Genomic DNA, 14,334 nt, shown 5'->3' with positions numbered 1-14,334 from the left:
TGTCACTGTTGCTGCCAGGAGTGTAGGACAGACTATTCTAGCAGCTACTTTCCTGAGAACTGACAATTGACAATTTGTACCTACAAGCAGCAGGTTTGATTTATTTTTTAACTTCCTTAAGCTCAATAATAGAAGTCATTGTTTAGAAATGACTAGGTCTGTTTGGCTGAACAGTAAAGATACAGGCTGGCTAAGGAAAGCAAAGCATATTAGGAAGGAGTGAAGGACAAAAGAGATTAAAGAAGGAAGACAGTTTAAAAGCTTGTATACGTGCAGTAGGACAACTGGTGGGGACTTTTGTAAGCTTGCATGTTGAGTCATCAAATGGTAAGCAGAGGTCCTGGTAGGCTTGATTTAGAACAATAAAATAATGTGTACATGCCAAGCATGCACTAAAATGCAGTGTATTTATATCTTCTAGAAATACAAGGCATGAATACAAACCATTAATGTATTTGTGATACTCTACAATTAAAACACGTTTGTCACAAAAAGCATCACTAAAATTTTAAATGTCAATAGAAAAGCAAAATACCTTGATGACCTCTGAACTGCGCTGTCTCAGAACTTCTCTGTGAGGCCCTGCTCCTTACTTTAGGCTGGAGAGAAAGGTCAAGAGGACACCTGGCTCCAGACCCAGCCATATCAGGGGGTGAAAGGTAGGCATGGGCCCAACTGAAAGTAAAGGCTCTGACACCCCAAAGCTCAAAGGGGCCTCAGTGAAACACAGGAAAAATGGACATAGTTGAACTAAATACTTGGTCTGCCAACTAGGGCACCAGGGTATAATACGGTTTCCCAGCATGACTGGGGAAGGCAGGGTGTAAAGAAGGTAGATAAGACACGAGATCCCAAACAGGCAGAAAACTGGCTTTTCCTGCTTACCATGGTTAATCAGTGTGGAATGGCCTCTGGAGGAGGGTTTATAGCTCTGATGCAGGACGCAGCAAAAGCAAAGCAAGGTCTATTCCTGGAATATAAAACTAAAAACTCTAAAAGCAGGACTAAGCTTTACAAAAAGCACCGGAACTCAGGCTAGGTAGCAGCACCCATCACTAGAACTAGAACAGGGAGCCTCATGTGCATAAGGAACTGCAACTCCTTAGTTCCCTCATGGACAGCACTGGCCAAGTCCCAGGTTAGGTCTGTGTCACGGAGGAAATGGTGGGAAACAGAGAAGCCCCGTGGTCAGCACTACAAGAGTACCTGCTGCTTTAGGCCCTTACCATTTGGGTGGGCCAAGCTGTGTAAGTGTTTTTTATCCCAGCCCTTGGATGGGTGAATATAAGGCTTTGAGTGTGATTAAGAATCCAAATTCAATGGCTGAACACAATAATTTCTTATTCGTGTCACAGTCCAACATGAATTGTTTGGAATCAGGTCGGTGGATGTTTACACAGTCATTCAGGCGATTCAGGCTCCAAGCATTTCCTATCTTGTGGCTCTAGTATCTTCTCGGGCCTTGAAATCCTCCACTGATTCCTCTGCATCCAATTGAAGGGACTGAAAGAGTGAGGGAGAAACTAAGTCCAGTATTTTATGGGCTAGGCCTGGAGGTAGGTCCATCATTTCTGCCTACTTTCCATTGGTGAGAACTAGTCACGAAGCTCATCCTAGATGCAAGCGGACTGATAAACGTTTTCCAGAAGTATGCTGTGAAGAGAACACAAATAGTGATGAATAGGTAGCCACTCTGCCACAAGAGAAGGAGGCAGAGGCTGCAGCAGGAATCAGTTCTATAGGAAGTAGGTTAAAATAGTTTCTCTTTTAAAAAGTTAATTTGTTTATGGGAAATGGCAAGAAATAATAATTGGTTCATTAGTTGATTGGTTTATTGCTCTATTCACCTGATCAATAAAGAGTTTATTGAGGATTGAGTGTGCTGGGCACATCAAGAGGAATTTATTTAACACATATTAGTGGAGTGCTACTATTGCCAAACAGTGTTCTAGGTGGTAGGTCTAAAACTGCAAACAAAATTAGTCAATTCCACTGACTTCCAGTGACCTCAAATTAGTGGGAGATATAGACATGGATGCTAAAAAAAAAAAAACAACCCATAGTGGAAGATGGTAAGTATTATAATAGAGAGGTACTATGGAACCCAGAGGAAAATGCATCTGAATTTAGCTGGGGTGGTAGTGGCCTGGGAATAACAATATAGCTAGTATTTGTTGAGTTTTTTCCCAGGTGCTAAACCCAGTAAAGTTATTATTCTCATTTTACAGATGAGGAAATGCAAGCAGTGAAGAGTTAAATAACTTCCCCAAACTTGCTTAGTTTATGAGACGGAACCCACATTTGAACCTGAGACTAGCAAATTCCGAAACCCATACTCTTTCTTTTATATGCCATCCTGTGTTGACAGAAGACATAAGGGCTGGTTCTTAGAGTAGAGGTAGGAGTTGGATTGATGATAAGGTGCAAAGGCCTTTTAGGTATTGTGAACAAGTGTGTGCAAAAGCATGAGTAGTAAAAGAGCATATTGCATTGAGGAAACTGTTGTGAACTAGGACAGTCTAAACTAAGTTGTAACAAATACCCCCCAAATCTCAGTGGCTCAACACAACAAAAATTGACTTCTCACTTACACACTGTTCCAGGCAGGTCGACTGTGGGTTTTGCTTTACATAGTCACTTAGGGACTTATGAGGCCATTCAAGGCAGAGTAGAGAATGTAGAGTAGAAAATGTAGAGAATCAGGCATCAACTTTTTTCTGCCTCAGCCTAGAAGTGACACACATCAATTCCCCTCTTAGGACACTGACCAGAGCTAGTCACATGGCTCCAACCAACTGCTATCAGCTAGGCAGGGTGTGGGAGAAAAATGAAGTAGTGTGTGGGTATTATTGTCTGCTGCATCTTGCATCTACTTACAAAAAAATTTTTTAACTTATTTTAAGTGAAGGTAGAATCCATCAAAATAAAAAATTCTGATTCCTGATCTAAACCTTGGTGACTGGTCTGATTTTAATTTGTCTCAGGTAAATTCTCACTGGAGGATTTCTGGAAAGTATAGATCAGTTCTAGGCTGAACCAAGATTTGAATCTCTCTGAGCTTGTAGAGAGGATCAAACGTTCAGACAAAACTTTAGGTAGGTCTGGAACTGAACCATTATGTTCCATGGAACATAGATTAACTTGGACTGGGCCAACACTTGGGCCAGATAAAAGTGTGTTAAATGATAAATTCAGGATATTTTATATAACTTAACTGAGACTTTTTCTCATGATATAATTGTGTGAGAAACAAGCTTTAAAATGAAAATAGAGGGGCGCCTGGGTGGCTCAGTCGGTTAAGCGTCCGACTTCGGCTCAGGTCACGATCTCGCAGTCCGCGGGTTCGAGCCCCGGGTCGGGCTCTGGGCTGATGGCTCAGGGCCTGGAGCCTGCTTCCGATTCTGTGTTTCCCTCTCTCTCTGCCCCTCCCCCGTTCATGCTGTGTCTCTCTCTGTCTGAAAAATAAATAAACGTTAAAAAAATAATAATAAAATGAAAATAGAAATGATTTTTGATTTTATGTGTTTACAAATCTCTCAGTAGGCTGTTTAATGATAAAAAATTGGAAAAAATGCAAGTAATTCCATAACCATAGATCCTTAATAACATGGTAAGGTAATATATTTTGAAAGTCTACATTCCAAAATTTTGCATATAACTTTTAGTGTTAGAAGGGTGAAGGGTTAAGCAAGAGGTTGAAGAGATGAACAAATAGATTATTTGTATTAAAATCTTTTACTAGTCTTGTGATTAATCCCTCAGGAGTTTTTAAAGTGGTGTGCTTTCTTTATCACAAGTTTCTATCAAAGTTTGTATCTTAATCTTATTTTAAAAACAACAAAGCAACAGAGAACCCAGAAATGGACCCACAAATGTATGGCCAACTAATCTTTGACAAAGCAGGAAAGAATATCCAATGGAATGAAGACAGTGTCTTCAGAAAGTGGTGCTGGGAAAACTGGACAGCGACATGCAGAAGAATGAACCTGGATCACTTTCTTACACCATACACAAAAATAAACTCAAAATGGATGAAAGACCTCAATGTAAGAAAGGAAGCCATCAAAATCCTTGAGGAGAAAGCAGGCAAAAACCTCTTTGATCTTGGCCACAGCAACTTCTTACTCAACACATCTCCGGAAGCAAGGGAAACAAAAGCAAAACTGAATTTCTGGGACCTCATAAAAATAAAAAGCTTCTGCACAGCAAAGGAAACAATCAGCAAAACTAAAAGGCAACCGACAGAATGGGAGAAGATATTAGCAAATGACATATCGGATAAAGGGTTAGTATCCAAAATCTATAAAGAACTTATCAAACTCAACACCCAAAAAACAAATAATCTGGTGAAGAAATGGGCAAAAGACATGAATAGACAATTTTCCAAGGAAGACATCTAGATGGCCAACCAATACATGAAAAAATGCTCCGCATCACTCATCATCAGGGAAATACAAATCAAAACCACAATGAGATACCACCTGACACCTGTCAGAATGGCTAACATGAACAACTCAGGCAACAACAGATGTTGGCGAGGATGCGGAGAAAGAGGATCCCTTTTGTGTTGTTGTTGGGAATGCAAGCTGGTGCAGCCACTCTGGAAAACAGTATGGAGGCTCCTCAAAAAACTAAAAATAAAACTACCCTACGACCCAGCAATTGCACTGCTAGGCATTTATCCACGGGATACAGGTGTGCTGTTTTGAAGGGACACATGCACCCCCATGTTTATAGCAGCACTATCAACAATAGCCAAAGTATGGAAAGAGCCCAAATGTCCCTTGATAGATGAATGGATAAAGAAGATGTGGTATATATATACAATGGAGTATTACTCGGCAATCAAAAAGAATGAAATCTTGCTATTTGCAAACTATGTGGATGGAACTGGAGGGTATTATGCTAAGTGAAATTAGTCAGAGAAAGACAAAAATCATAAGACTTCACTCATATGAGGACTTTAGGTGACAAAACAGATGAACATAAGGGAAGGGAAACAAAAATAATATGAAAACGGGGAGGGGGACAAAACAGAAGAGACTCATAAATATGGAGAACAAACTGAGGGTTCCTGGAGGGGTTGTGGGAGGGGGGATGGGGTAAATGGGTAAGGTGCATTAAGGAATCTACTCCTGAAATCATTGTTTCACTATATGCTAACTAATTTGGATGTAAATTTAAAAAAATAAAAAATAAAATTAAAAAAATAAATAAAAAATAAAAACAACAAAGCAACGAAATGATTCTTAGGCACTCACCATTGATCAGTGCTATTTTTTTATTAAAATTTTTTTAATGTTTATTTATTCTTGAGAAACAGACAGAGCATGATCAGGGGAGGGGCACAGAGAGAGAGACACACACAGAATCTGAAGCAGGGGCTACCAGCACAGAGCCCAACGCAGGGCTCAGACTCACAAACTGCAAGATCATGACCTGAGCTGAAGTCAGACACTTAATCAACTGAGCCACCTACCTAGGCATCCCATGATCAGTACTATTATACTCTTATTTTTTTTTCCATCTTAGTGATGCTCTATTTTGATGTATTTTCTTTTTTTTATTTTTTATTTTTTATTTATTTATTTATTTTTCAATATATGAAATTTATTCTCAAATTTGTTTCCATACAACACCCAGTGCTCATCCCAAAAGATGACCTCTTCAATACCCATCACCTACCCTCCCTTCCCTCCCACCCCGCATCAACCCTCAGTTTGTTCTCAGTTTTTAAAAGTCTCTTATGCTTTGGCTCTCTCCCACTCTAACCTCTTTTTTTTTTTCCTTCCCCTCCCCCATGGGTTTCTGTTAAGTTTCTCAGGATCCACATAAGAGTGAAAACATATGGTATCTGTCTTTCTCTGTATGGCTTATTTCACTTAGCATCACACTCTCCAGTTCCATCCACGTTGCTACAAAGGGCCATATTTCGTTCTTTCTCATTGCCCTGTAGTACTCCATTGTGTATATAAACCACAATTTCTTTATCCATTCATCAGTTGATGGACATTTAGGCTCTTTCCATAATTTGGCTATGGTTGAGAGTGCTGCTATAAACATTGGGGTACAAGTGCCCCCATGCATCAGTACTCCTGTATCCTTTGGGTAAATTCCTAGCAGTGCTATTGCTGGGTCATAGGGTAGGTCTATTTTTAATTTTCTGAGGAACCTCCACACTGTTTTCCAGAGTGGCTGCACCAATTTGCATTCCCACCAACAGTGCAAGAGGGTTCCCATTTCTCCACATCCTCTCCAGCATCTATAGTCTCCTGATTTGTTCTTTTTGGCCACTCTGACTGGCGTGAGGTGATATCTGAGTGTGGTTTTGATTTGTATTTCCCTGATGAGGAGTGACGTTGAGCATCTTTTCATCTGCCTGTTGGCCATCCGGATGTCTTCTTTAGAGAAGTGTCTCTTCATGTTTTCTGCCCATTTCTTCACTGGGTTATTTGTTTTTCGGGTGTGGAGTTTGGTGAGCTCTTTATAGATTTTGGATACTAGCCCTTTGTCCCATGTGTCATTTGCAAATATCTTTTCCCATTCCGTTGGTTGCCTTTTAGTTTTGTTGGTTGTTTCCTTTGCTGTGCAGAAGCTTTTTATCTTCATAAGGTCCCAGTAATTCATTTTTGCTTTTAATTCCCTTGCCTTTGGGGATGTGTCGAGTAAGAGATTGCTACAGCTGAGGTCAGAGAGGTCTTTTCCTGCTTTCTCCTCTAGGGTTTTGATGGTTTCCTCTCTCACATTCAGGTCCTTTATCCATTTTGAGTTTATTTTTGTGAATGGTGTGAGAAAGTGGTCTAGTTTCAACCTTCTGCATGTTGCTGTCCAGTTCTCCCAGCACCATTTGTTAAAGAGAGTCTTTTTTCCATTGGATATTCTTTCCTGCTTTGTCAAAGATTAGTTGGCCATCTTTTTGTGGGTCTAGTTCTGGGGTCTCTATTCTATTCCATTGGTCTATGTGTCTGTTTTTGTGCCATATACTCTTGTTTTATAGACAAGTAAGCAGATCTCTGAAAAGTTAAATAACCTACCCAAAGCATCAGGCTGGAGTTCAAACCCAGGATGACTGATCAGAGTTCATAGCTTTTTTCAGGTTTGCTTATTCAGTAGACAAGGTGAGAGCAAGCAGCGGGATAATTGACAAGAGGGTGAATGAAAATTATTCTTTACCTAATATTTAAATCTGGGCCATCAAGCAAAATTTTCAAGGAAACATTCTTTATTTTCCTGATCTGCTCATGCAAGAAATGTTCTTGCTACACACCCCTGGGGAATTCTTTTTTTTTTTTTTTAATTCCCTGAACCACTGCAAGAGTGGGTGGGCTGGACACATTAACAAGTCATAACATGAAATCAGCTGTGACAGGCCTTTCTGTGTCCTGTCATCAGCTTCCCAAGTGTCAGAGAGGTGGCTCAATCTGTACTGCAAGGTTGTGTTGCCACCAACCAGAGAAAAAATAGTGTACTGGGAATACACTGTGCCAACCATTTCAAGACAAAATGATCTTAATTTCTTTTTAATAACATAATTATCCCAATTAGACTAAATGTTTATAACGGGAAGTTCACTCAGTAGTGGTGAACAGATTTTTTTTTTTTTTTTAAATTTTTTTAACGTTTATTTATTTTTGAGACAGAGAGAGACAGAGCATGAACAGGGGAGGGGCAGAGAGAGAGGGAGACACAGAATCCGAAACAGGCTCCAGGCTCTGAGCTGTCAGCACAGAGCCTGACGCGGGGCTCGAACTCACGGACAGTGAGATCATGACCTGAGCCGAAGTCAGACGCTTAACCGACCGAGCCACCCAGGCGCCCCCAGATTTTTTTTTAAAGACTTTATTTTTTAGAATAGTTTTAGGTTCACAGCAAAATTGAGTGGAAGGTACAGAAAGTTTCCATATACCCCCCGCCCTAATGCATGCATACCCTCCCCTATTAACAACATTCCCCACTATGGTGGTACATTTGTTACGATTGGTGAACCTACATTGATAAATCATTATCACTCAAAGAATAGACTTTTTTAACTTGAAAGACTAGTTGTCTAATTCCAAATGACCCAGCCAGACAACTGATATATTCATTGTGAACATTCAGACTAAGTATTATCAAAAGTAGCCTTTGTTAGAAGTACATATTTCTAGAATGATATTCAGAGAGTTTCTGAAGATTTTAATAAGGTTTTTCTCTCAATGGGAATAGCTTTATGTTTTTGTGGGTTTCCCTCACCCCATCCCTGGCTATTTCTCATTGGAAGCTTAATAATCCACAGGGGCAGGAAAGGATAGATTGGCAGTTTGCACAAAAAATAAGGTCTATGCGCAGACTGACTCTAGCCCTGACTAGCCCTAAGCCATTCTCATTGTCATAAAGTAATCAGAGTGGGAGAAAGCACTCTCCTTTCTCCTCTAAAACAAGTTGGAAAAGAAGAATTTTGAAATCCATTTTGGAACCAGTGGAAAATGTGTTAGCAACAATAACATGAATAGTTAATATTTATTGATTAAATAGAATTTCTACTATGTGCTAGACACTATGCTAAGCCCTTTGTATATGTTGTTTCATTTAACCCTCATAAGCATCCTATGAGATAGGTATTATTATTATTCCCATTTTACAAATGGGTAGAGGCTAAGTACCATGCAGAAGGGCATATCACACTGCTAAATTGCAGGACTGAGATTTAATTTCAAGTGTATTAGAGTAGGGTAACTGGCTTAATAATCCCCCAATTCATAGTGAAGTAACAAAATAAAATTTGTTCCTTTCTGGGGCAAAGTGCAGGATTGATGGTCCTCATCAGGTGGCTCTCTTAGGCAACTCACCCGTAAGCCGGGTCTCATGTACCCATGCCCCTTCCATTTTGTGGCTTGAGCATGTTGTAGCCTCAAGACCTCCCATCATCAACCAGCCTGATGGAGTGATGGAAAGAGAGCATGGAAAACTGAATAGAATGTTTTATGGCTACACCTGGAAGTAGTGACATCCCTGCTGTCCACATTCCACAGGCTGTCACATAGTTCTACCCAGATGCAAGGGAATCTGGGAGATGTGGTTTAGCTCCATATTCCAGAAGAAAAGGCAGCCTGCATATTGGTGAACCCAAAAAATCTCTCCACAGCAGATTTGTCTGACTTAGGACTGTAACCACTAGACTCTGCTGTAACTCTACTCTCCTTCCCTAATCTTTGACCAGAGGGAAACTATGAAGTCTGATACTTAATACCACATGACATAAATTCGTTTGGGAGTTTAAAGACAATAAGAAGTGGTATAGTGCAGCCATTGTGAGTCTAGGAACCAACTCTAAACCTGATGACCTACTTATACTAGGTGACCTTGGGCAAGTTTCTGAATCTCTGCTTTTCCTCATCTATAAATTGAAAAATAATAATATTTTCCTTTGCATGTCTCACAGATTCCTATGAGGGTCAAGGAAATATTTTATGTAAAAAAAATTATAAAAAGTATAGTGATTTACAAAATGTCTGAGGTTGTTGGTATTATTATTATTACTCCTTAAGTGCTAATATGATTGATATAGATAATAATCACTATATAATATTAGAGACGATGAAACCACTGGGAGTAGGGCTGGTCATGGAATGCTTTGTGGGAGAGGTGGAATTTGAAACTTACCTGGAAGAATGAATAATATTTACACAGTAAGAGAAATAGGGAGAGGGATTCAAGGCAGGGAGTATTGGACTATCAATCAAGTAGAGGCTGGAAGGAGCAGTCTGCTTGTGAAACACTCAGAAAACTGCTTTTCCTTGAAGGCTTCTGAGGTTGATGTGGGCAGGGCAGTGTTCAGGCTGCTGTCAACTCTGTCTCCCTTAAGCCATATGTTGAGACATTTCTCTGTGGGCCATGCACATCTCTGCATATCTTGCAAGTGAAGCACTGATTGAATTTTGTTCCCAACTACCTTGTCAAAAATGTCTGATAGTGATACTGTGTCCCTCTGGAGCAAAGGGCAGGCATGTTGATTGCCCACTATAAAAGATTCAAAGGAGATAGCAGCCACCTCCAACACAGCATCATGACTGCTTTCAGATTGCCCAAGAAACCCAACATTGTCCAAAAGAAGACCAAAAAGTTCATCTGGCACCATCAGACTAATATGTCAAAATTAAGCATAACTGGCAGAAACCCAGAGGCAGCGACAACAGGGTACAGAAAAGATTCAAGCGCCAGATATTGATGCCCAACATTGGTTATGGCAGTAACAAGTAGATGAAGCAAATGCCCAGTGGTTTCTGGAAGTTTCTGGTCTACAATCTCCAAAAGTTAGAAGTGCTGCTGATATGCAACAAATCTTACTGTGCTGAGATTGCTTACAGAGTTTCCTCTAAGAACCACAAAGCCATCCTGGAAAGAGCAACCCAGCGGGCCATGAGTCACCAATCCCAATGCCAGGCTACACAGTGCAGAAAATAAATTGACAGTTCCTGTGCAAGTTTTATTTGTTTTAAATAAAACCATAAAACTCTGCACAGGAAAACAAAGATTCGATTTCTTGACGCTCAGAGTTCTTCATGTACAGGTGTTAACTGGCTCTATTCACATTGCCTTGTAGAAACTCAGTTTAGGGGAACTGGCTTTAAAAAATGCAGATACTGTAACTACTAATATTGCTTTCAGTAATAAACTATTTTTGTCTCTGACCCAGGGGTCTAATACCTTCTACCATCCATGAAACTGTGACAGGCTAACTTGTTAACTTGCAAGTAGGGTAAAACTCAGACCCTCTGATATTCTCGATAGAACCTCTCTCTAGGAGGGATTTCACTGAACAACACTACATGACAGGTGGGGTGCTAAGTGCTAGGGATACCAAACCAAAGTCACAGTTATTGCCTTCAAGGAGCCTCTGATGTCCAGATTGGGGCCTTACTGAGTTTGGTACTAGTAGAATTTCAGCATGACTAAATCACTAAGCTGGTGAACATACACGAAGGAAGATCAAACTCAGACTAAAAAAACCGTAGTCACAATTGTGATTATAGCACAACAGGGTAGAAACCATATGGTGTTTGGTTCTCTGAGAATAGGCAAATTGTCTACAAATGGCAAGACCTGAGAAACACAGAGGTACATGGAGACTTTAAAAAGGCTTCAGGGGCACCTGAGTGGCTCAGTCATTTAAGCGACTGACTTCTGCTCAGGTTATGATCTCGCAATTCCTGAGCTTGAACTTCACATCGGGCTCTGCACTGACAACTCAGAGCCTGAGTCTGCTTCGAATTCTTGTGTCTTCCTCTCTCTCTCTCTCTCTGCTTCTCTCTCTCTCTCAAAAATTAATCAACATTAAAAAAAAAAGCTTTAAAACAGTACCCTTCAGTGCTCAGTCTGCTAAGAAAGATGGCTTTAGATAAACTTGTTCTTTCTATAACTCTTGAATACAGTGTCCTGAAGGGTGACTGTAGGAGCATCATTTTCTGGCTCAGAGAGCAATGAGTATGCCTGCTGCTGGTGATGTTGGTAAGTCAGATTTCTAACCCTGGGATTGCATCTAGAATAGGAGAGAAGGCAGGTACTATGTTAAAAGTGGGCATGGCCAATGAACAAAACTATACTCTGAAGGCAGGAAAGTCACATATAGATGGAAAAGGATCTAGAACCTTAAGGCTGTGGTCTATGAAGCAGAATTGGATTCACATTCAGGGCCCAAGAAACTCTTAATTTTTAATAGATAGGGGCTCTGTCAGAAAATTGGACGAGGACTTATGACAATCAGGAAGTGAAGAAACTTAGCACATGAGGTACATTGTAGTCTAGGTCTGGCAGACAGTGCTAACGGTGCTAAAACAATTTAGTAAATCAACAGGGTATTCTAGGCTTATCTGATAAATTACATACAAATAGGTGCTACATACAAAAATGGTGTTTGCGAAAACTGAGTACCTGACAGTGACACTTAATATGTAACAACACAGGGGCGCCTGGGTGGCTCAGTTGGTTAAGCGTCCGACTTCAGCTCAGGTCATGATCTCACGGTTCATGAGTTCGAGCCCCACGTCGGGCTCTATGCTGACAGTTCAGAGCCTGGAGCCTGCTTCCGATTCTGTGTCTCCCTCTCTCTCTGCCCCTCCTCTGCTCACGGTCTGTCTCTCTCTGTCTCTCAATAATAAATAAACATTAAAAAAGTATGTAACAGCATAAAACCAGGTACTTTATACATATGGCAGGCATGAGTTTGGTCCTTGCACAGAGAGCAAGAATCCACTCATTCAACATGTGTATAGGGATAAAGCAGTGAATGACAGCATCCCTGTCCTATTTTATTCTAAATGAAGTTAAATCTAGCTCTGAGCCACTTTGGTCAAAGGAGATGAGAAATCCAGAATTTGTCATGTTTATTTGGGGGGGGGGATTCATTAGGGGTATCTTGTACCTTCTCCAGGTCTTACACACTCCAAAATATTATGAGACAGGCCCTCTGGTCTTAAGACTGTATTAGCTACCACTCCTGGGTAACTGTCATCCAAATCCTTATGGTCTGAGGCCACCCCTAAAAGTTATATGGCCTAGAACAAGAGTACAAATAGAGGTTCGTATGCCATGTATTAAATATTTTAAAGTTATAAATCAAGCTGAAAAACTATTAAATAGACTAGATTCTATCATTCTATCTTGATAAATGTAATTTCGTAACAAGCTGGAAAGCCTGCTTTGAATTAAGAAATTGGGGACTTCTTGAAGTTCTGAATGTGGCAATGTAGGAAAGGTGGCTCCTGGTCCTACCTGTGGCTTGCCCTCTTTCTTTTCACACCCCAGCACTGTCCTGCCCAATAAGGGAACTTGCACACATGTGTGTATATTGTCCAGCTTGCACATACAAACTCTGTTTGCCAATCCCCACTTCTGACAAAAGGTCACATTTTAACTTTCCCTCAAGTGAGGGTGTACACACAGGTGCACAGCTGTCTTCAGGAAGATGGACCCTGGAAAGATACTGGTGCAGAACTTGGAAGCAGTTCAGAGTAATTTGGGCTGGGAATTCTGGGGTCTCATGTATGTAAAGCATGGCCTAAAAGAGTGAGGTGTGGGCTCTGGGTGTGCATGTCCTTTGTAGACCTCTTGCCCCATAAGGAGGGATGCAGCCAATGGAAGGCCAAAGCAGGGACCTGTAAAATGTTGGAGGCAGCATGGGAGCTTGTCTCACCCAGGTGTACAGGTGATACTGTCCATGTGGTTGGGTGATTCCACTAATTTTAAGCAAGTCTTGGGCCAGGGATCTAAAATTGGGACACTTGAAGTATAGGTCACCCATCTTGTTCCCTGAGATGCAGCACACTACTAAGTCAGCCATCATTATAAGAAGCCATGGCTCCAACTACTGTGTGGAACTAAGGCACATGTCCTCGAATCTCTTGAAACCCATAAACCTATCCCCCTAAACATAGAAATATGTTTCCCAAATAGCTTTCTCTCTAGTTTTGGCCTTCTTCTTATTCTCCCAACTCTTGGTGTCTCCTGACATCTGGAACAAAATAGCTATATCATCTCCAAGACTGTTGTGTTCTGAGCATCAAGCAACTTTTAATTTTGGCCTTACAACATTAAAGCCATTAGACACTCCCTGAGGCAGACTTGGCTACTTTCCTTGGATGGGGGAAGCAAAAACACCTACTGCTACCAGAACAAGATATAGATTAACACCTCAAATAGTTGCCCCACCAATGATAGGTATTATTTATGGAGCAGCCCAGCGGGCTATATATGGAGATATAGTGGGTTTGCTTCTGGATGACTACAATAAAGCAAATACTGCAATACAACAAGTCAAATGATTTTTTTTTGGTTTCTCAATGTATATAAAGTTATGTTTATACTATACTGTAGTCTCTTAAGTCTGCAATAGCATAATGTCTAAAACCCAATGTACATCCTTAGTTAAAGAATATTTTATTGGGGTGCCTGGGTGGCTCGGTCGGTTAAGCGTCCGACTTCGGCTCAGGTCATGATCTCACGGTCCATGAGTTCGAGCCCCGCGTCAGGCTCTGTGCTGACTGCTCAGAGCCTGGAGCCTGTTTCAGATTCTGTGTCTCCCTCTCTCTCTGCCCCTCCCCTGTTCACGCTCTGTCTCTCTCTGTCTCAAAAATAAACGTTAAAAAAAATTAAAAAAAAAAAAGAATATTTTATTGCAGGGCACCTGGGTGGTTCAGTCAGTTAAGTGTCTGACTCTTGATTTTGGCTTAAGTCATGATCTCATGGTTTGTGGGATCAAGCCCTGTGTTGGGCTCCATGCTGACTGAGCCTGCTTGGGATTCTCTCTCTCCCTCTCTCTCTCTGCCCTCCCCCTGCTCATGAGGGCTCTCTCAAAAT

At 40.9% G+C, this 14,334-nt stretch overlaps 1 long non-coding RNA gene across 1 annotated transcript; it reads right to left on the bottom strand.

Moving 5' to 3' along the window:
• Positions 1-388: 388 nt before the first annotated feature.
• LOC131516571 (uncharacterized) lies at positions 389-3,256 on the bottom strand. Its single transcript, XR_009264153.1, has 2 exons — positions 2,592-3,256; positions 389-1,653 (listed from the first exon to the last, which is right to left on the bottom strand). It is a non-coding gene; the product is annotated as an uncharacterized LOC131516571 (long non-coding RNA).
• Positions 3,257-14,334: the final 11,078 nt, after the last annotated feature.

This window comes from Neofelis nebulosa, chromosome 7 (assembly GCF_028018385.1).
Source record: "Neofelis nebulosa isolate mNeoNeb1 chromosome 7, mNeoNeb1.pri, whole genome shotgun sequence".
Classification (NCBI taxonomy): domain Eukaryota; kingdom Metazoa; phylum Chordata; class Mammalia; order Carnivora; family Felidae; genus Neofelis; species Neofelis nebulosa.
This window is presented reverse-complemented; position numbering and strand designations above follow the sequence as displayed.